The sequence below is a fragment of the Puma concolor genome, chromosome C1 (genome assembly GCF_028749965.1).
Source record: "Puma concolor isolate L17-30 chromosome C1, mPumCon1.1.hap2, whole genome shotgun sequence".
NCBI classification, from domain to species: Eukaryota; Metazoa; Chordata; class Mammalia; order Carnivora; family Felidae; genus Puma; species Puma concolor.
Genome location: NC_141674.1, coordinates 139697700 through 139720795, shown reverse-complemented (window position 1 = coordinate 139720795; position 23096 = coordinate 139697700). Strand labels below are relative to the sequence as shown.

The following is a 23096-nucleotide window of genomic DNA, read 5'->3' as shown; positions in this document are numbered from 1 at the left end:
TAGGAAAGAACTAAAAAAAATAAAAACAAATTACTAAAACCTTGAACAAAAAAAGACAGGTTATCTTCCTTTTTTTTTTTTATGTTTATTTATTTTTGAGAGCAAAAGAGACAGAGCACAAGTGGAGGAGGGGCAGAGAGAGAGGGAGACACAGAATCCAAAGAAGGCTCCCGGCTCTGAGCTGTCAGCACAGAGCTCCACAAGGGGCTCAAACTCCCAGATGGGGAGATCATGACCTGAGCTGAAGTCAGAGGCTTAACTGACTGAGCCACCCAGGCGCCCCCAGGTTATCTTCATCTCCTATTTCAAGAAGATACAGAGCCCTTCCTCAGAATTCTAGAGTTGGTGTTACTTCCCAGTTTAACAATACACAAGGGCTGCTACAGGGGAAAAAAGAAAATCTTAAAGCACTCCATTTCACCTGTACCCAACTTATTTTTCTAACCCTCTCCCCTATACATTTTCTACCTCTTCTCTCCTATCTAAAAGAGGCATTCAGCTTATCTGTAAGTATTATCATGTTTATTGCCTGGATGCTCTTCCATATGCTGGCCTCTCTGTACAGAATCTTCTTCCCCATCAAAGGCCAATGGGATTACACTTGGTGAAATCCTACCATTCTCCCCCAGTCCAGTCAAATGCCACTACTTCCACATATAATTCTTTCTACATCTAATCCTTGAACATGAGCTGAGCACCTACCTACTCTAGCAGCACTGAGTCAGGCACCAAGAATTCAGAGATGAATTAATAAACAAACCCCTTACAGATCTCACGTGAAAAGAAAACCAGAGAAAAATGTCAATAATGTAGGAAGTATAACAACTTCCTGAATCAATAAGGTGGTATGGAAACACAGAAAGGAGCAGCTAACAACTTGCTAGGGGAGGTCCGCCATGAGCTGCAGCAAGTACAAAATGAGTGGTGTTTGGAGGCAAAATCAAAGTATGTGGGGGAAGGGGAGAGATTAGAAGTTTTTTTAGTGTTATAGGATCAAAGTGGGAGACAGTGAAGGCCAGGAAATGAAGTTGGAAAGGAACAGTTCCAGGGGGTCTTGTATGTCACGTTAAAAAAGCTTGGCCTTCATCCTGTGTAGGTGATAAGTCAGTGCAGGGGATTCAAGCAGGTGAGTGTCAGGGTCAAATCTGCACATTCATGACGCATGTTTTAGTTTCTATAGTCTCTATGGTTTCCAGTAAAGAGTGTGGAAGACAGGTTTTCTTATTCCCTGGTGCTTTTTTTTTTTTTTTTTTTTTCGCTTTTTTTGGGGGGTGAGGGAACAGTGTCCATTCAAGAGTGTGGGGAAGGAATGGTCAAAGGGTAGAATACTCTGGGAATGGGAATGGGTAAGAAAGAACAGATTCAAGAAATATTCAGAAGGTAAAATTTACAGGATTTAGTAATTTCTCAGATTTGGCACAACACTAAGAAGTGTTGAAAATGGCACCCAAGTTTCTGGTTCCAAAAGGTTTAAATTTTAATCTTCCCCTTTCTATAATCTCTCTCCTGAACCAACTCCTTAAGCACATGAACATCTCAACTTTAGCTTTCTTTCCATTGCTTCACATCACTTCTCAGCTAACATTTCTTAAAAAATAATTGACCACAGCTGAACCCACCTCCTTATTCGACAGCATGGTTGTCTCCACCATTCCAGTGAAATGTCTCTTGCTAACATTACAAATAATCTCCGAGTTGACAAACTTAGTGCTGACTTTTCAGGTTCTATCTTATTTGGTCTCTCTGGCACTGCTGAATAGACTTCTTACAATGACACTATATTTGTTTCCTTCTACCTTTCTGGCCACATATTAGTCTCCTCTACAAGCTCGTCCTTGTCCTCTCTCCCTACCCTGAAAATGTTAGTGTTTCCCAGTTTGACCTTTAGAACTCTTTTTATTCTTCCTTCTGCCTAGTTGATTTCATGCCTATACAGCTGTTAGCTGAAGACTCAGATCTCTCTCCAGTTAAGATCTGTATCATCAACTACTTATTTGATATTCCTATCAGGATAAGCTACAAGTAGTTTTTGACCTCAACTTGATGAAAACTTAACAAATCTCTTTATGCTGAAGTTCTAATCTGATGAAGCACTCTTTGGCTCAAAATGGCCCTCCGGCAGCCTTCGGCATGAAGTTAACATTCTTGCACAAAACAAGTCCTTCGTGATCTGATCCCTCTCCAACTATGCAGACTCATCACTGAGTCGATCACTGCTTCCTGAACTAATGAACTCATGTCTCATGAACTAATTCCAGTTCCTCAAACATTATCCATGTCTCCATATAAGTTGTTTTCTCTGCATGTGTCTGGCCATTCTTGGCTCCTCTAGTCCCTCTCTACTCCCCAATACAGAGACTGACACATAGAATCACTAGGAATTGTTAGAAATGCAGAACCTCAGGCACCACTCCAAACATACTGAATCAAAAATCTGCATTTTTCTTCTTTTTTTTTTTTTTTCAACGTTTATTTATTTTTGGGACAGAGAGAGACAGAGCATGAATGGGGGAGGGGCAGAGAGAGAGGGAGACACAGAATCGGAAACAGGCTCCAGGCTCTGAGCCATCAGGCCAGAGCCCGACGCGGGGCTCGAACTCGCGGACCGCGAGATCATGACCTGGCTGAAGTCGGACGCCCAACCGACTGCGCCAACCAGGCGCCCCAAAAATCTGCATTTTTAACATTATCTCCAAGTGATTTATATGCATATTAAAGCCTGAGAAGTACTGCTTTAATTTATCAAAACCATTACTACAACGATGTAGATAACACAGAAAAGGACAAATCTAGCACACATTACTTCCAGAGCCTTAATCTAAATCATTTCTTTACCCACACTGCTGCTGACTGAGAAGTAATGGATTTTGTTATTAACTCTCCTTTTCAGACAGTCACTTCTCTCCCTCCGGATTTACTGCTTGATACCATTTTGTTGGCCACGACATTGGCTCCACCGAAAGATGCTCACTCTCTGCCCTGTGGCTGTGTGTTCTCAGACTTTGGAGGCTTCCATAATGGACTGTCTCACCACCAGGAAGCATACCCACCAGACTTGACAAAGACAACATAAAATATTCCTCCCACTCCGTTCCCCTGGTGAACTCCTAGTCATCATTCAAAATCACCTCAAACATCTTTGAGGGAAAACGTTACCCGCCTCCCTCTAAACCGAATTAGGCCACCTTTTTCTGTAGTCCCTAGACACTCTAACATAGATATAATGTGCTACATAACTGCTCCTTTACTAATCATTCTCCAACAAAACTGAGTCCTCTAGGGTAAAGGCTGTGTCTTATTCATCCCCCTATTCCCAGTTCTCACATATACTTAATGTTCACTGGATGACTAATAAATAAGTCTGGAGCTCAAGAGGGAGATCAGAGTGAGAGATATCTCTGGACATCTACATTTAGTTAAAAATAAGAGATGGGATTACTTCACCAGGGAAGGATATGCAGATTAAGAATTCCATGAAGACTGAACTCTTGAGAAACACAAAACTAAAAGGACAGGCAGACTGAGTATTGAGGTGGTGAGGTGGCTATAGTCAGAAAAAGCGGGAGAATAAAGGGACAAAAGAATTTCAAGAACAGGTAGACAACAACATCAAAGTTACAGGAAAGTCAAGTAGTGACTGAACATAGGTAAGAAGAATCCTTTAGGCAATTAGAAAATGAAGGGGATTATTTCACTTACTTCAGGATGACAATGGGTTGAAGAGAAAATAGAAGGTACAGATGTGAAGCCAGTGTAGGGCAGAAACCTTTCAAGAAATTGGACAGAGGAAAAAGGGGGACTGGCATTAATTCACTCAAAAAATACTGAGCACTGGGCATAAGAATGCAGTGATAAACACGAAGGCCATAATCTCTATCTTCATGGTGCTTTTACTGTAGCAGCACTAAATTCAGGAAGAAACAAAGCCAAGAAGGCTTTTTCTGAAATGCATCCTTTACCTATAAAGTCCTAAAAGACAACCAAAGCCTCCAAACGAGAGAGAGAGAGAAATGCCCCTTAGTGCCTAACACCATTAATTTTTTTAGTAATTAATGTGTCAAATGCTTTCTGTATTACATTAAGTTTCAAAATGTTTATTATGTTTCAGAGTATAAGGTTTATCATTCCAACGTGACTATTTCTTAAACAAAACCTTCATATTCCTTTTATAACCTCCACAGTACCTGGCATACTAAGAAGGACACAGCAGGTACCCTTTAAATATTGGCTGATATCAATTCTAGAGAAACAGATAAAGGATATTACAATATTCGTTTTTCTATAAATTCAGTCACTTAAATTCAAACCAAATCCCTACGGATTTCTGAGTTTCTACTACTTGTTTGTCATTCATTCTTCCTAATGTCAGAAACACAGAATAAATAAGGGACTACCTTCTCTTCCTATTCTCTTCATCATTCAGTTTTCTGCACGCTAACCTATAAAAGTTACAGTAACAGAAAAACTAAGTCCTTAGATTTTGCAAAACAAAGTATGTACTTTATCTTTTTATCAATCTGTCTTAATATGGGCAAGAGAACCACAAATCCAAATGCCAGCACCATTCAAACTTATCTAATACGTTCTTTCTCACTCACCCAGCACAGGTAACAGGCACCGAGTCAGCAATTAACCATTATTACCATTAAATTATTTTCCAAATATCACTCAAAAAGAATCTGGATTTGTTTTCTTCTACACAAGCAAATTTCAATTAATTCATTCTCTCTGAATCAAAGTATAATCATTTTTAAATGATTGGATCCTTTCATTCACTAATTTCTCAAACGGTGATCAGAGCAAATGATTTCTGACTTAGTTCTGATTCTGGCTCATTGTATAGCCAAAAGGAACAACTTCTGTTTCTCAGTCTTTAAACAGCTGTGAACTTTTACTTAGGAGGTGGAGAAAGCTCTGCTTTATCAGCTACAGGAACCATGGTTAGAACATCAAAATCTCAATTTGATAACTCAGCCTTGTTTACTGCACCATAGGTTTTAATGAGTGACAGCAACAGCAGCTACTGTCGGGGTGGGAACATGGGGCAGGAACATGGGGCAGGAACCTGGGGAGAACAGGCTCAAAGAAAATCACACTGCCCTGGAATTGGTAACTTTTATTTTAATATACATTTCAAAGTATTTGACTCAATAGAATAGATGTAAGCCCTGCAGACCAAGGTAACATACCATGGCTCTGCAACTTATTTAGTTTCGTAGCCTTAGGTAAGTCACTCTCAGGTTCTTCGTCTATAAAATGGGAATAATATCTATCTTGTAAGGTGAGTCACACACATTATCACTAAAACTTAAAAGCACTTAGCCCAAGGCATACAATAAGTGGTAGCTATTAATAATGGCAGCTTTACCAAATGTTAATCATTAATAACATTGTTTCACATAATGACTGAGCTATGACATAATTTGTCAGTCCCAATTTGACCAAAGAATATGATAATGTAAAATTCTGACACATGCATAATGGGACTCACCTAATAATGACCCCTTTGGCAAAAAAAAATTAACCAGTCTTCATCAAAAGCAAAAGTAATTGAGAAAAGCACATCTGCAGCAATCAAAGGCAGGATTTACCTACAGCCACAATTAACATATGTGGATTTGTGGTTGCCGTCAAGCTGTCAAAAAAGAGCAAAACAACCCCTGCCCTGGAATTGGAACTCACTTTGGTGTTTCTTGCTGCTGTACAGCTACTTCCAGCTCCCCACTTCCCCACCAAGAACGTATTTCTCAAAGTGTACTATAAGGATTATTTGCAAAACAACCACCTCTATAATTGACTACAAAGACCTCCCCCCACTAAGGGTGGGAAATGGCAGAGGAAGATGAGAAAAAAGTTAGTAAGCGCCGTTTACTTTTACATAAGAACATTGAACTTAAAAATGAGGGTTTAAGTTCTAGCTCCACTGATTAGTGAATTCAAGCTATTTTTCTAGAGCTCAGGGTCTGACTTAAAGCAAACTAAAAGACAAAACAAAACACGAAACTTATTTCAAACAGATTCAAATATGATCAAATAGGAACATACACAAAATCATGTCAAAAACTATAAAGCATTAATAAATGGAAGTTCTCTTCCCAGAAATGATGATAATCAAATGCTGAAAAAAATCACGTAAAATACACTTCTGGAAATTTCATTTATTTCCCCTAACACACTCACTTCCTTTTTGTCTTCATCTCATTTTCGAAAGATTCTGAGATGTTCCCCTTTGGGAATACACTACTAAATGACACACTACTCCATTCTTTGTATAGTTTTCTGAAAAGATCCCCCCAAAATCTCTTTACAAAATACCACCAAATTACATAATTGAAAATATTAAGGGGCGCCTGGGTGGCGCAGTCGGTTAAGCGTCCGACTTCAGCCAGGTCACGATCTCGCGGTCCGTGAGTTCGAGCCCCGCGTCAGGCTCTGGGCTGATGGCTCAGAGCCTGGAGCCTGTTTCCGATTCTGTGTCTCCCTCTCTCTCTGCCCCTCCCCCGTTCATGCTCTGTCTCTCTCTGTCCCAAAAATAAATAAACGTTGAAAAAAAATAAAATAAAATAAAATAAAAAAAAAATGAAAATATTAGTATTCTTCCCTGAAAACCAACTGATGTTCTAGAATTAAACCAGAGTCCAGTAAATATATAAATAAATAGAACTATTATAAATAAAACAAACTATTATATCCTGAACAGCACAGCCATCTGCAAAAGTATAATTTCTCGGAGTGCCTGGGTGGCTCAGTCGGTTAGGCATCCGACTTTGGCTCAAGTCATGATCTCACAGTCCGTGAGCTCGAGCCCCGTGTCGGGCTCTGTGCTGACAGCTCAGAGCCTGGAGCCTGCTTCGGATTCTGTGTCTCCCTTTCTCTAACCTTCCCCTGTTCATGCTCTGTCTCTGTCTCAAAAATAAACAAACATTAAAAAGTATAATTTCTCACTAAATATACCAGAATTCCCTCAGTTTTAGATTCTACTCATTCATGTTCAATAAACAGTTCAAGCTAGACATGGTGCTAGGCAAAAACAATAAGCAGCAGCAGCAATTATTTTTTTGAGACTTAATTTTACTTTAGAACAGTTTTAGGTTCACAATAAAAAGAAGGTACAGAGAAACCTCATATACCCCCTGACCCTACACATACCTAGCCCTCCTGCATTATCAACATCACTCACTACAGTGTTCCATTTGTTACCAAACCTTGATACATCAGAATCACCCACAGCCCATAGCTTATCTTAGGGTTCACTCTTGGTGTTGCACATTCTATGAGTTTGGACATAACCACCATTAGAATATCATATAGAGTATTTTCACCATCCCCAAAAAAACCTCTGTGCTCTGCCTATTCATCCCTTCTACCCCTGGCAACTACTGATCTTTTTACAGTCTCCAGAATTTTGCCTTTTCCAGATGTCATGTAACTGGAATCATACAATATGTAGCCTTTCCAGATCAACCTCTTTCACTTAGTAACATGCATTTAAGCTTCCTCCATGTCTTTTCATGACTTGATGGCTCATTTTTTTTAGTGCTGAATAATATCCCATTGTTTAGATGTACCACAGTTTATATATCCATTCACCTACTAAAGGACATCTTAGTTCTTCCAAATTTTGACAATTATGAATAAGCTGTAAACATCCGTGTATATAGGTTTTTCTTTGGACTCAAGTTTTCAATTCCTCCAGGTAAATACAAAGGGGCATGACTGCTGAATCGTATGTTAAGAGGATATAAGAAAGCACCAAATTATCTTCCAAAGTAGCTGTGCCATTTTGCATTCCCAATGAATGAGAATTCATATTTTTCTACATCCTTGCCAGCATTTGGTGGTGTCAGTGTTCCAGATTTTAACCCTCTGAATATGTGCGTAGTATCATCTTGCTGTTTTAATTTCTATTTGCCTGATGACTTACGATGTCAGAGCATTGTTTCATTATGTTTATCTACCATTTGTATATCTTCTTTGGTGGGGTGTCTGTTAAGGTCTTTGGCCCATTTTTAAATCTGGTTGTTTGTTTTCTTCTTATTGAGTTCTAAGAGTTCTTTGTTTATTGAGGACAACAGTCCTTTATCAGCTATTACCAAATATTGCAAGTATTTTCTTCCAGTCTTATCTTTCAACTAATATTTTCACTGAGTTATTTAGAACCTTTACTGTGTGCCAGATATCATTCGAAGCACTTTACATATATTAACTCATCTACACTTAATAACAACTGTATAAAGTACCATATTATCTCCATTTTCCAGATGAGAAAAAGAACTTCATCACAGCGCCAGAAAATAATGCAGCCGGGATACAAAACCAGGCACTCTGGCTCCAGGGCTCTTATACCTACCTTCAGCACTAAGCACTATACTGAAAGAATCTAAAAGAATTCAGTGTCAGCTAGTATATGGACACATTAAGAAGCAATTCTAATACAGAATATGGTAAGCACTACCATAGGATTAACCAACAGGGCTAAAAAATATTAAGTCCATGTCTTCAGATATTACCAGTTGAAACTAATTCTATATATAAATTAGTAATTCCCATTGGAAAATCAAAACTCCCAACTCAGCCTGACAAAGATTAACATATTTTTTATGTCATCTTTCCATTCAATTAACCAGGTATCTATCTGTCTGCTATGGTTTTGTTACTTTTCTAGTTAAGAACAATAGCCTTCCTATCAATCTTTTTCTTCCCAAGACAATTGTAAATCAAGTTAGAGATCAGAATCATCATAAATTCGTTTTCACCATACTTGCTAACAAAATATATAAGAGAAACAGAAATGTCTTAGACATTTAATATAATTTTTAACTACTTAAAATGGGTAACTAAATCTGGACTAACCAAGTATTGTTTAAGAGAAGCTTCTCCTTAGTAACTGGAAAGGAACTATTTTAAATTAGCATATCAAAGCTACTAGTCTCCAACGCCTAGACTTCTGCTTGTAACATGATTAGTAGCAGTCCCTGTTTTACTTATACCCACTTATAAATCGCCACCTGAGAATAGCGAACCCGTTCAGGTGGCCAGGTGGCCCTGCTACTTGGGTTTCCCTCCTTATTCTCCTTTCAACTAAAGACAAGATTATATTACTCTTCCTCACTAAACCTCATCGTCTAGCCCTTGTTTCTGATATTAGTTAAGAGCTAACACTGCTAGTGAGGTATGAAAGAGCAGGGCTAGCAGTACAGAGAGGAAGAAAAAGAAAAATAAAGGCAAAATGACAGAGCCCTCTACTCTCTTACACATCCTATCACTCTTCATACAGAGTTCCTAACCATTTTCTTCCTACAACCCTGTCCTAATACTTAAGCCAATGCCCTGTCTCGAGAAATCTGGTGAGTTGCCACCAATTGAGATATTTTTTGTCCTCTGTAACACAATGGAAGTCATATATAGCTTCTTTCCCTACAAGCAAAACCACACAGTATGATGGAAGAAGTGCATATTCTAAAATACAGGTAAGGTAAGTGTCTATATGAATATCACTTCTGAAGCTTATTAGTTTAAGATCCTGCCTTCTCATCTATTAAACAGATAACTACCTCATGAAGTAACTTGGTACCCAAAACACACTGTAGCAAGCGGTAAGACTTCCTTTCAATTTTTCATTTTGGTCTCATATACAATAAGCGGGTGGGGGGAAGATCTCAGGATTAGTATCTTAAACCCTTAAAGTATAAATTTTCAAACTTTATGACTACGAACCACAGTAAGAAACACATTTTTCATTATGACCCAGCACATATGCGCATATAATCACACACATAACTGAAGTTTCACAAAATACTACCCTTACTACGTATGATCACTCTAATACTTTCTATTTTCTTTCTTCTCTCTGCTCCCCCTGGAACTCTTTTCCCTCCATGCCCTCCTCCCTAATCACATACAGGAAGCTCTTTTTATTCTTGTCATCATACCACCATACTGGAGCCCCAGGGAGCCAGATACTTCCCAGGATGCAAAGCCCAGCAGGTAGAAAAGGAGGGATTCAGAAAGAAGGAAATTCTGCTGGTGCTGGAAGAGTCTATTTTTCTTCTGGTCCAAGAAAGAATTCTATACCCATATTCTCTCAGAAACAATGTTATTGCTGGGGAGCAGAGTTGTACTGCTGGAATAAAGAACACTAGAGGTAAAAAAAAAAAAAAAAAGGCTCAGATATTAGACTGGGAACTTAACCAACATATACGACAATGATTCTATAAGAAAATTCTTCCTAGGTTCCAAAGTTTTTAAAACATAAAACATTTCTAAATTGGGAAAGGGGTGCTATTTATACAATGTCCTATGTCAGAGGCTGGTAAACTACTGCCTGTGGGGTCAAATCTAGCCTGCAGCCTATTTTACTATAGCCCCTAAACAATGGTTTTTACATTTTTAAATGGGTGAAAAAAAACAAAAGAATATTTTATGACACAGGAACATTACATAAAATTCAAATTCCAGTATTTATAAATAAAGTTTTATTAGAACAGTCACCTGGAGAGTGCCTAGCCAGCTCAGTCAGAGGAGCATGTGACTCTTGATCTCAGGTTTGTGGGTTTGAGAACACAGTCACATTCATTCATTCATGTATTGCCTATAAATGTTTCTGTGTTAAAATTAGTAGCAAATAGTTGCAAAACAGACTGCCCAAAATATTTACTATCTGTCACTTTACTAAAAAGTTTGTGAACTCCTTGGTATTTGAAAGGATTCAACATTCATTCACAAATATCGTTTAAACACTCTTTATGTGTCAGACACTGGGAAAACTAGAGTGAATAAGTCAGAGATGGTTCCCCCCTCATAAGTATTCATGGAAGGCAAGTGAAAACAAAAGCTAGGGGGAATAAAAAGCACTTGGTTTGTTGTGGGAACAAATAAGGTGGCAAAAGATGAAGTTGGAGAAGGGCCATATCAAGCAATGACTTTAAGGTCACTGTAAGGATTATACATTCCTCTAATATTTTATTGTATATTCAGTTTTTTGTAGAATTAATCTCTTTATTCACAATGTAAAGATAAATAATGTCTACTGATGAAGAATCACAAAGTCTGATTTAAAACTGTTACAGTTCACTTGAACCTAGCATTCTACTGCTTTCCTTAAAAAAGTCATTGCATTGATTACAAATATCTGGAATAATATTTCAAAGTTTAAAAAGTTTCAAGTGTATTATGTGAGTGTGCTTGCATTTGTGTATATAGCCTTGGATCCTCACTGTACTCCTGTAAGGTAGGGGTATAATAAACTCCATTTTACAGATGAAGATTACAGAATTTTCCCAAATCCACACAGTATATCACACCATGATTTAAAAAAAAAAAAAGGCCCAACACCCAATTTTCTCCCTAAGAATGCCTGCTCTTTCTACTATATCAGTCCAAGAAGTGCATAATTAATTACTTTCACTGAATTTAAGATAAAGAACGTTCTTACTACTATTTGTTTTTGAGAAAATCATTCTGTTTTAACCAACAGCTATATTTGTACCAACAAGATTAGCTTTTATTTCTATTAACTAACCCTTACTGGCCAACAGGTTTCAATGGTAGAAAATTCTATAATCTGTAACAGACTGGGCTCTTCTGATTTCTTCTGCTCTCTGGCTTAGTGAGCTGATATCTTTACCTATAATGAAAACAAGACCAGATATTAATTTTAAAATATTGTTTAATCAAGCTGCTAAATGTATGTTGCTAACTAGGTTACTATTCTTGGTGTGAGGTTATTCTAAGGCTGTAGTAGTGAAAGATAAGATCTGTGGACAAAAGATCAAAACCACCCTTCACTGATTCAAAACGTTAAAAGTATAACCAACACTCTTCTTCTCTGACCCTAATCTTTTAATTTTACTCCATCCTTCAGAAGTGAGCATGAGCTTGAATAGCTTATTCCTCAAAAAATCATACTGATAGAGGCAGTTACTAGAAAAAATAGTACCTGACTGTCTGTTAGGCCCTCTCAGCAGTTAAAGCCTCCTAATTTAATTGTTTCTATTATTTCTAGCCCTCTCAGCAAACAGGCAGTTTCTATTTACATTTTAACAAACAATTAGCAATTAATTTCCTAATTCAACACCCAAACCAGATGTATGTATCTCTAAAGAAATAAAGAAGAGAATTAAAAAACGTCAGCTGGTAAGATTTGTTATGTAATATTTATGTAAAATGAAAGGATGATCAGGAGCTATTTAATCATTTTCCCCATCACACAGAAAGACGTTTTACTCTACTTCTGAATGTCTACTGATCAAATTGCTTTACTATTATCATGCCTATCTTGTATAAGTTAGTTATCTCACAACTGCCTTTGCTCACTATTTACCATTCTCTTTTAACTTTGACTTTTCACTTCTCCCCATACCATTTTAAAGTATACTTACACAAGCAGTTTCAGGTCTTAGCTTAAATAAAAACACTTAGCAATTTCTATTCACAAATAATACACTATGAAATTCCACTACCAATTAACACAAAACCTACCAAACCAGTTATTTTTCAAGAACTACTTTAAGGTAATAATAAATAAAATGACCTATTTATAATATTTACAGGGTAAAACTACACTTCTTTATAGAAGGTGGCTTACCAAAGACAGCTTTACCTGCTTCCATAATGAAAGAAACCAAATGAAAAGAGGCAGCTACCATTATACTTTTAAATTCAGTAAAGTTTAATGTTTCTTCTGGTTTTATCTCTGTGTAATAATACAGTTTTTCCTAGTCAGAGATGCTGCTGCTGAACTTCTGCCAATATAGAGTTGATTTCCCTGTGCCAAGCACTACCTCCCCCTCCTACCAACAGTAGAGGTTTGAAATCTTTCACAGATAAAAATATTCAAGCTGACTACTTAGAGGCCACAGCCCTGAATAAAAATAAGGACCCATAGTATTAACTATCCTTTCAGCCTTTATTGTAAGACCTCAGTAACCTGTAAAGATATCAAACTCCTAAGAATTAAGATACAAAGTATGCTGTTTCTACTTCTGAATCTTCAACCATACCAACAGTAACTATGTTACATGTTTAAAACAATAAAGAGGTGATCTTGTGAAAATATAGGCATATGAAAAGGAGTAAAGTCAAAATTTCAGAGAACTAGAAATGGTTAGTAAATAAGGATATGAATTAGCAGATGTACAAAATCTAAATGTAGGCACTAGCCACAAAAATTCAATAAACTCTGGTCTGTGTTTTATTATCTCTTTTTTAAGAGTTTTATTTCTTTTTTTTTTTTTTTTTTTTTTTTTTTTTTTTTTTTTTAGATGTTGTATTCAAAGTCCTCAGGTGCACAATAAGCCTATCCCTTCTTTTTAAGGAATAAGCAGGGCGGGGCGCCTGGGTGGCGCAGTCGGTTAAGCGTCCGACTTCAGCCAGGTCAAGATCTCACGGTCCATGAGTTCGAGCCCCGCGTCGGGCTCTGGGCTGATGGCTCAGAGCCTGGAGCCTGTTTCCGATTCTGTGTCTCCCTCTCTCTCTGCCCCTCCCCCGTTCATGCTCTGTCTCTCTCTGTCCCAAAAATAAATAAACGTTGAGAAAAAAATTAAAAAAAAAAAAAAAGGAATAAGCAGGGCGAATATGAGGTGACTAAGAAAATCTGAGAGGAAGACTGGCTAAGTGTAGGCAAGTTTTAGAATACAGAGTATGTTCAAAGCTAGAAGGGTCTTGGAGAGTCTCTCCAGTTTAGGTTGATGTAACAGCCTCCTAATCTCACCTCTTCACTTCTACATATCTCCAACAGATTTTCCAGAGAGCTGCCAAAGTGATCTTAACACATAACCCAGATCCAGTTCCTCCTTAAAACTCTGCTTCCCACTGCCCTTTGGATTTTATTCTAACTCCTTCCCACATTAGATCAAAGCCCCTGCATGATCTGGTCCCAGTCTATCTCTCCAGTCCCAAGCCTGCATTCACTTCCTCAGGCAGACAGACAAACATTTACTGAGCTTCTTTCTATTCTGTTCTGGAAACTGTGCATCCCCTGAGGGTACTGTAATAAAGGTGAGACCCCCCTCTTAGAGTGTACACTCCAGTAGTGGAAAGTGCAGATGGTAAATAGGCAGATAAACTAAGTAACTAGAGATTTCTGGTATGTGAAGTGAGGCGAATAAAGAGTTACCCTGTCAGGGCCCTGTTTGTTTCTGTCAGAACTCATATGATGATTTGTAATTATTTTTATTCATTTGGCTACTTACTTTAAGACTATAAGCTCCATAAGCACATAATCATATCTGTCTTGTTCAGTGCTGCATCCCAAGCACTTAGCGGTGTCTAGCATGTAGTTCAATATTTGTTAATAAATGAATACTTATTTCATCCTCTTTAATTTAGAGATGAGTAAAATGAAATCTTAGTGATTGCCAAGGTAAAAGAAGAGTAAGTAGCAAAGTAGGAATTTGAATGAGACTCTTAAGTTTTAGTCCAAAATATTATACCACATTCAAAATACTGATCTCAAAACTTAAATGATTATGTTTTCAAAGCTTGCAGCTGTTACCCTATAAGAGACTTAAGAATCTTTCAAGACTTTACTTTTACATGAAAAATTTTGAAACACTTAAGGTTTAAGTGAAACTAAGAAAAATATTTTAAATTCCAATAAATAGAAATGAAAATGTACTCCAATGTTTCCTTTTAATGCATGCTGGAACAAGGAGACCTTAAAGAACTCTTCATAAAGAAAAAAAAAAAAAAAAACTTATCTGAATGTTCTAGATATTTCCTGGCTCCTATTTGGCACTCTTTAGTGATATTTTCTTTGGCTGAATCATTTAGTCAGAATATTATTTCATATTGACTGATAAGTAACTTACCAGCAAATTAAAAAACATATTCCAAGAAATGAATCTGTATTTTTAAATGTTTTTACAAATTATATTCTTAAAAATAATACTTAAACACAGATTAGAAGCTAATATGTGTATGTAACATCTACTATAAACCATTTACTGTTATGTGGCACGTTACTTCATTTAATACATCGTGGTTTACAAATTTAAAAAATTAATCTAAGAGGTTTAGAAACTTGCCAAGATCTCATAATTTGCCCTGCCCTGGTTTCTTAAAATAATGCTTTGGAGCAAGCTTGACTTATGTATAGTCATAAAGATGTGAAGACTCACAGATATTTCCTAATAAAGGTTTCATTTCTATAAAGTATATATTATAAAGTTTGAAATCTTAAGTAGGAAAATTCCTTTCTCAAAGCTTTATATATAGATAGATTATTTTTATTACAATATGTAAAGATGGTTCATTTTTCAAATCTTTTAAAAAGCAACCACTCCCTAATGGGAACTTCTAATAATTATCTTATTGCTTTACTTTTCTTCAGCAAATTAGAGAATAAAATGATTCCCAATGTAACAAGAGCTACTAAGAAAATAGTTAACTGAAGAAAAAAGTGCTTTTATCTAGTCCAAAAGAATGATATTGAAAAGGTTTAGGATTCAGACATGAACAGCATATATCAAGTCAGAAAAGTTTCTAAATCTACTTATACAGAACCAAGACCTACTGTGAGGAAAATGCCTCACGAAGATTTCAAAGAATATAATCTGGATGGCCAGTATGAGCAATAATTGCAATTACTGTAATCTGACCATTATTTAACACAAACAACATATTGAGCCACGAGTGCTTAGAATTCTTTAACTATACAGTGAAGACTTTTCCATCAGTGTCTCTGCCCCATAAAAGAATATCACACGTACTCACGTTTCCTGTGTACTCTTATTATTCCAAATCTATGTCTGTATTTTCATTTGTGTTTATAATCTAAATCCGTATCTGTCTTTAGAATCTCTTTAGTTATGAAAATGCACCCTATTTTCTCCTGGTTTATTTCCTTACCAATTTTATTTAGCAGTGCTACCAAATTGCTCTTCTATATTCCACATTTTTATATATTTGAAACATCCTCAAGATCTGTATCATCCACTCCTATCCCCTCTTAGTTTTAATTACCTTTCATCTGATTGAACCCCCTTGACTAAGATTGTTTTACTTCTTCTAGCAATTATAAACATCTTCTCATCTCATAAATCTCTTCCTCAGAGTTAGTCAAAATTCCTTCATTTCAGCTTGCCTTCCATCATGGTCAGGTTTACTGTCAAATGTTCTCTGTGTTAATGATACTATTTTGTACATTTTCCTTCATATTAAGATGAACATCCCTCTCAACTACCTGCCAAGATTATTTTTTTTCCCTATTATTAGGATCTATCTATGTCCTCCAGCAAGCCTTTCATGGGGGGGGGGGGGGGGGGGGGGGATCTGAACTCTTCAAAATTACAATCTAATTTTGTTTTAACACCTTTATGTGTGCTTAATTTATCCAGCGAATCCAGAAGAGACAGAGCAGGTCCATGTTCTCCCTTGGGAAGTTTTCCCTATATTCTGTACATAAGTACACATTCTCTATTGTAGATTAAATAATGAGCACATCTTTCAGCTCCCATATTTTTCACTGCACATATTTACTTTGTAGTTTCCTTCTCTAGTCAGAATATTGGGTGGAGAGAATAAGGAATTGTTGAACTAGGTAGGTCACTATTTCTTAGGAGGTTAGATCAACCCATTAGTTGATCACTGAATTAATTAATGGATCACAACAAAAAAAAATAGTGAAATAGAATATAAAAATAAATAAAAGTCTTACACATAGTACAAGTTCACAAAAATATTTCTAATACATATACATATTTATGTTTAAGGGAACTGAGTCATGATGCAATGTGTCATTTCTTATTGTGAGTTATGGTCAAAAAAGCTGAAAGTCACAGAACTTGATGCTAAGATGCCTTCGATATCTCTGCAATTCCAATTACATTAAAATATTTAGTCTAAGGATCAGAAACACAGCATTTCAAAAAAATGAAGAGAACTTAAGGACAGCAGCAAAACAACAACCAGCAAAATCATTTTTTCTTAATAAAATATCACTATTAAACTCTAACCTTAGGATTATAGAATCATAAAGCTTTTAGAGACAGAAAAAAAGTCCAGGAATAATCTAATCCAAGTTTATTGCTTTAGTACATAAAAGAAAATTCAGGCCCAGAAATTAAAAAATTTCACTTCATTCATTCACTAAACATTTACTCAGCACCTAATGTGTGCCAGATTCTAGGACTGGGTCTGTAGATAAAGAGGTCTTCGGAGAGCTCATAGTCTAAAGTATATACAGGCAAATAAACATTTGCAATAATTGCTGGAATCAAGATCATTTAGAAGAATAGAAAGTAACTAGCTCAATCTGGGTTGGGTGGCAAAAAAAAACCTGCTTCCAAAGAGAGGATATTTCTCAGTCGTAAAAATTTAGGAGTTAGCCAGGTAAAGGACGAAGAAACAACATATACAAAGGTACCATACTGATACACAATAAAGGAGAACACATTCAAAAAACTGCAAGTCAACTTTGTACAGCTGGAATATAGGAGTCACAGTAAGGAGGAGCCACATCAGAATACCTAGTATTTATGTGATATTTAATCTTCAAACCACTCTCTCAGGTAGGCACTGTTAATATACCCATTTTGTAGATGACAAACTGAAGCACAAAAAGTGAAGTGATTTGCCCAAGGTTAAACTGTGAAGCCAGGATGTAAACCAGGGAAATATAACTCCCTTAGCCAACCAATATACTAAGATGTTAGAGAACACATGCAGGAACCAATGATAAAACACCATTCTAAGTACATGCCATTCCAAGACTTTGGGTTTCATGCTAAAGGTGACTCACAGTGAAACATTTTAAGTAGGAGTGACATATTTAGATTTATCTTTTAATGAGATCAATCTGGAAGTCATATGTGGATGGAATGGAAGAGGAAGTAGTGACAAGAACCTAGGTCGTCTTAACTAGAAAAGTGCAACAATAATTCAGGTAAGAGAAATGATGAATGAGCTGGACAGTGGCAGTGCTGGCACCAGAACCAAAGTCCACTGACACCACGACCACATTCTTGTCCAGTATCCGTAAGAACCTCCCATTTTTTTCCTTTAAGCCCACCATTTAACAGTTTTTAAAAATCGAACCTCAAAGACAACAATACATTTCCTTTAGATCCCTTTATTAAATGTGACTACTAGATGCATTTGGGTATACGCAAGTGCCTAACAGAAATCCAGTTGGAGAATGACGGAAAGTCAATTGCTATCTACAGTAGTTTTCTTACCTCTTGACTTCTCTTTCTCCTTCCCCTATACACTATTCCTGGAACTTTCATGTTCAATAGTCAATTTGAAATCAATGTTCTGTCTAGACATGACTATCATAACCTAACAAAATTAAATCTACCACAGAGGAAGTCTGATGTGGTCCCAGCTGTAGCAATAAATATATTCTCTGGTCTGGTCAAATTTTGGCTTAAACAGAGATGATGAATGAATAATAACAAAAGACAGACTTTCCGAAAAAAACAAAGAGTTAAAGAAAACCAGAATATTAAAAAGGGTGTAAGAGCAATCTACAGTTCAGGTCATTTGATTCCAAGAGAGTAACACTACTCCCAAGTGTAAGTGTGTGTGTGTGTGTGTGTGTGTGTGTGTGTGTGTGTGTGTGTGGTATTCCAGAAACCAACAATTTAAAGAACAGTGGAAAAGACTATCTGGTTAATTCTCAAACATCCTAAACTGAACCTGTTTTCATTTAAACCATGGGTGTGCCCTCTTGAGCCACCCCTGATGCTAAGCAACAAGTGGGTTCCACAAGCAAGCAGCCTATAGTTTAGGGAAGTACAGAAGGAACAGTGGGGAGCAGGCCAGGAAGAGAGTAAACAAAGAAGGCAGAAAGTGGAAAGGGAACAGAAGAGATTATAAATTACAGAATATGGAATAAAAAGTGAAGGAGTACTAGTGACCCCAATATCAAACACTGCTAACCTTACTTTGACAAGTAGCAACATAAAAGAACATGAAAAGACAAATTTAAATCACAGATTTCTGAGACACCAAAGATGAGATATCAGAGTACACTACTTACAAAAGTAAAAAAGCAACAAAATAGTTTTAGAATCTAAAGGAACATTTAGAGATTATTAAAATCTCATTTGGTTTAGTTATGCTTTACTTCTCATGAAACAAGGAGTCTGGTAAACCCAAAAGGTAAAAATGTCAATAGTACCAGAGATATATATGTATGGGGAAGTGTTACAAAGATAGTATAAGGCGTATTTGCATACTTGTTGTGGGAGAGATTTCAGAATTTTTCCTTTCACTGGTGTAGTGCTACTTAAACTTTTTCACTTTAATCCTTACCTGGCTGGTTAACTTCCTTAAAACCAGATTTCAAAACAAAGTAAGCACTTATTAATTATGGTCAAATTTTAACCTTAAAAAGGACATGGGTCTGTGATAGAGCACAGAATATTAATTAGTATACCCTACATGAGCCTAATGATAACCAAAACCCAGCCAATGGTTCTTCAGAAAATTATGTAATTAAGAAACTACTTTAAAAGTTTCTTCAAATTGGGGCACGTGGGTTGCTCAGTCCAGCGTCCGACTCTTGATTTCAGCTCAGGTCATGATCTTAGGGTCATGAGATGGAGTCCACGTTGGGCTCCACACAGAGTGTGGAGCCTGCTTAAAATTCTCTCTCTCCCTCTCTCTCTGCTTTCCCCTGCTCACATGCGTGTGCACACACACACACACACACACACACCACACGCTCTCTCTCTCAAAAATAAATAAATATTTCTTCAAATTAAAGTTATCTAAAAAAGATGAAATACCCTTTTAAAAAACCCTGAATTTATACTCTGAAACCTTTCACAGACATTTAACAGTAAACATATTTCTTCCATATGAAACTTACAGGCACCATGTTCATCTCTTTCTCTCACACATAATCCTGTTGCCACCACACAGTCCAGACACTGATTTTAATAAGGATAAAAGGAAATATCCTTAAAGATGATTATTACAGCAAAGACACTACTGGATCAAAAGCAAATATAATTAAACTTGATACCTTGACCAATCATTCATCCTATTCATGAATATACAGTCTTCATGGACTGTCCATCATAGCAAAGTGATTGGAGAGTTTATTCGTAAGTCAACAAAATATTTTCATTAAAGTATAATAAGATGAAATAATGTGCATACCTATAGTCTGTTTCTCTAATATAATCATTCTAATTTTAAAAGATAAAAGATGGAAGCTCTCAATACAAGGTCACCTGGAGATCAATAACATGTACTTGTAAAATTTGGATGATTGACCGTGGGAGAGGAAAGCAAAGCCCTTTTACTAATATACCAATGCTTTCAAAAATGAAAAGTTTAAAATAAGCCTTCTTATTGTCAATACTATTGACATTTTGAGCCAGATAACCCTTCACTTCGGAAGGCTGTCCGGTTCATTATGAGATGATTAGCAGAATCCCTGCCCTTTACCCACTAGATGCTAGTAGCACACCCTCCCCCACAATTGTGACAAGGAAAAATGTCTTCAAAGGCCCCCTGTGGGGAGAGGTGCAGGGGCAAGGAGCAAAAGACACCCAAGCTTGAGAACTACTGTCTTAGAAAAAAATTCAAAATGAATGAGTAGGAGAGGGAGTTTATTTTGTTTCTCTTATGGTCTTAATGTTCCAATATATTATATTTGAATTTGATCACAGACTAGATTTAAGAGATTCTGCCTGTAGAAAACAAAGCATTTAATATCTATCACTTGTTAGCCAAAGTTCAGAAGAGTCCCAGAAGATTCACTGTACTGCCAATTTTCCCTCCAACTGCACATACACTCACTCACAGAAACACACACGGGCCACACACACACACACACACACACAGACACACACACACAGTATTGTCTAACTGAAGTGAAGGAAATGCAGATAATTACTTTATTTCCAGTTCTTATTTCATGGACTATATGGACCAGACTCCTTCAGCTCTCACAGAAATCCAAACAAATTCTCAACTTATACAGTACAATTCAAATACCACAATAGCTGCATCATTCTAGGTAGGATAAAACTAAGTACTAGAGCAAGTATTAAACTCAGCTTCACAGTTTAAGGAATTATGAAGAAAGATACAAATTAACCACAATGCTTTAAAACCATACAAATAAAAATCTAAGAAACAGATCTGTGTTTTGAAACAGAATCTGAGGAAAGATAAGGAGAATGAAAAAATTCAAATACAAAAGGAAGCTGAAGGCATTTGAGGATGAAGGAAAAACTCCAAAATGTTTCCCCTGGAATTACAGAAAGAAATTACATATTTGGCCATATTCTACAAGAACGCAGAATATGCAAAATCAGTCTGCAAAATCAGTCTCCAGTATATATAACACAGGATAGAAACTGAAAAATCAAAGTCCACAAAATACTAAAGAAAACAATAAACGTCCATCCAAAAATCCTGAAATACAAGAGCTCTTTACCACCATTTCTCATTTGCTTAAAAAAAAAAATCCAGAAACTAAAAACTGACAACTTGAAAAATTTTTTAATTCACATAAAAATAGCCATCCTCATGCTTCCAGCATGCCAAATTTACATATTACACAGAAAAATCAATTAGGAAAAGAAACATAATAATTTTTTAGAGTATATTTGATTCATAACAAAAGCCTTTTAAAAAAAATCAGATATTTTAAGTACTAAAATCTTCATACATAAACATGGATTAAAGTCTTTCAGATGATTTCAATGATCTTCAGCAGAATTATATTTTAGTTCAACTAGGAATTTTTATTTGAAAAAAAAACTATGCAACAATATTTAGTAGCAATTTTATGTAATTCTGTGTGCTATATATATATATATCTATATGCTCTAGAGCAACAAAATTACTGTATTTTAAAATTTTAGTTATTAACCTCTTGGCCCAGTTAAAACGATCCTACAAAAAAACTAATGCTCAATTCTTTTTACTTCCAAACCAAGCAGAGGAAGCTGTAAGATCTGTAGCGACAGCATGCTTTTCCAGAAGTAATACCTTGAGACTGCTCAAGAATAACCTCCTTCACCAATTAGTGTGACTCAGGTGGGTTTGGGAGGGAATAATGTCCACAATTCCTTGGTCAGTGGCCATGATGCCCCTCCTCCTCAAGGGCAGGAGATCAGAGAAAGGGATTTGAACAAGAGGAGTTTACCAACCAGAACATACAGGAACACAGGATAAAGAGTACTACGGGAAAAATAAAAACTACACAGTTAAGTCATGTCACAAAAGCAAAAGGTTTAATGTTATCAAGGTATTCATTCATTTCAGAGACACCATTGTTTATCTTCCTCCCCAAACCGTGCACAAAAAGAACTGTCAGCCTGCCTTAAGCATGTTCCTTCTTCCATTTAAACAGACATGATTCTTTGGTTAATCTCTGGCAATGATCGCCATTTCACAACACATTTAGCCCACCCGGAACTGATCAATACCACTACAGACATAAGACTAGACTTTATCCATTTATTAACCACAAGGAAATGTACCATTCAGCAAAATTCTATACATTACAAAAGATTCTATTAAAGGGGGGGAGGGTTGGGAGGATGGACACACACACACACCACAGAGGTACACAAAGAAAAGACTAACACCCTCTAATTTCCCTGTAGCAAACGAGATAAAGACATGGCCATGAAACCTGTCAATTCGTTTCCCCCCCCTATAATTCTGTCACAACCTAGTAACTGAATATTGAATTTTATGATAAACAGATCCATTGTGACTTTAAAATTGTTTCATCTATCAAACAAACTCTCCTGTTATGTACATTTGCACCTTTGAGCTAGATGATATATTCATTTACAGAATTTCAAATACAAAGGACTAGATAGTTTTCCAACCACTGGTTGCAAGCATAGAATGTTCTCACAAAATCAAAATTTCAAATATAAAAGGACCAAATTATTCTTCCAACCTTGGGCAAAACCTATTTTATGATTATAGTGTATTTGACAGTATGAACAATCTCAAATGGCTGCTCTAAACCAAAAACAATGCTTCAATACAACGCGTTTAAAATAAGTATTCCGTAGGTAAGCAAAATCTATGCCAGAAAAGAGCACATAAATGGTGGTTGAAAGCCAGCACATTACCAACACACAGAGGCATACCTCTCCAGCACTGGGTTATTG

The 23096-nt window shown here is 36.5% G+C and overlaps 1 protein-coding gene across 2 annotated transcripts in view; it reads right to left on the bottom strand.

The window, feature by feature from the left end:
• The window catches only part of ACVR2A (activin A receptor type 2A), an 81325-nt gene that overhangs the window by 57418 nt on the left and 811 nt on the right, over positions 1-23096 (bottom strand). The gene's annotated exons all lie outside the window — the stretch shown is intronic.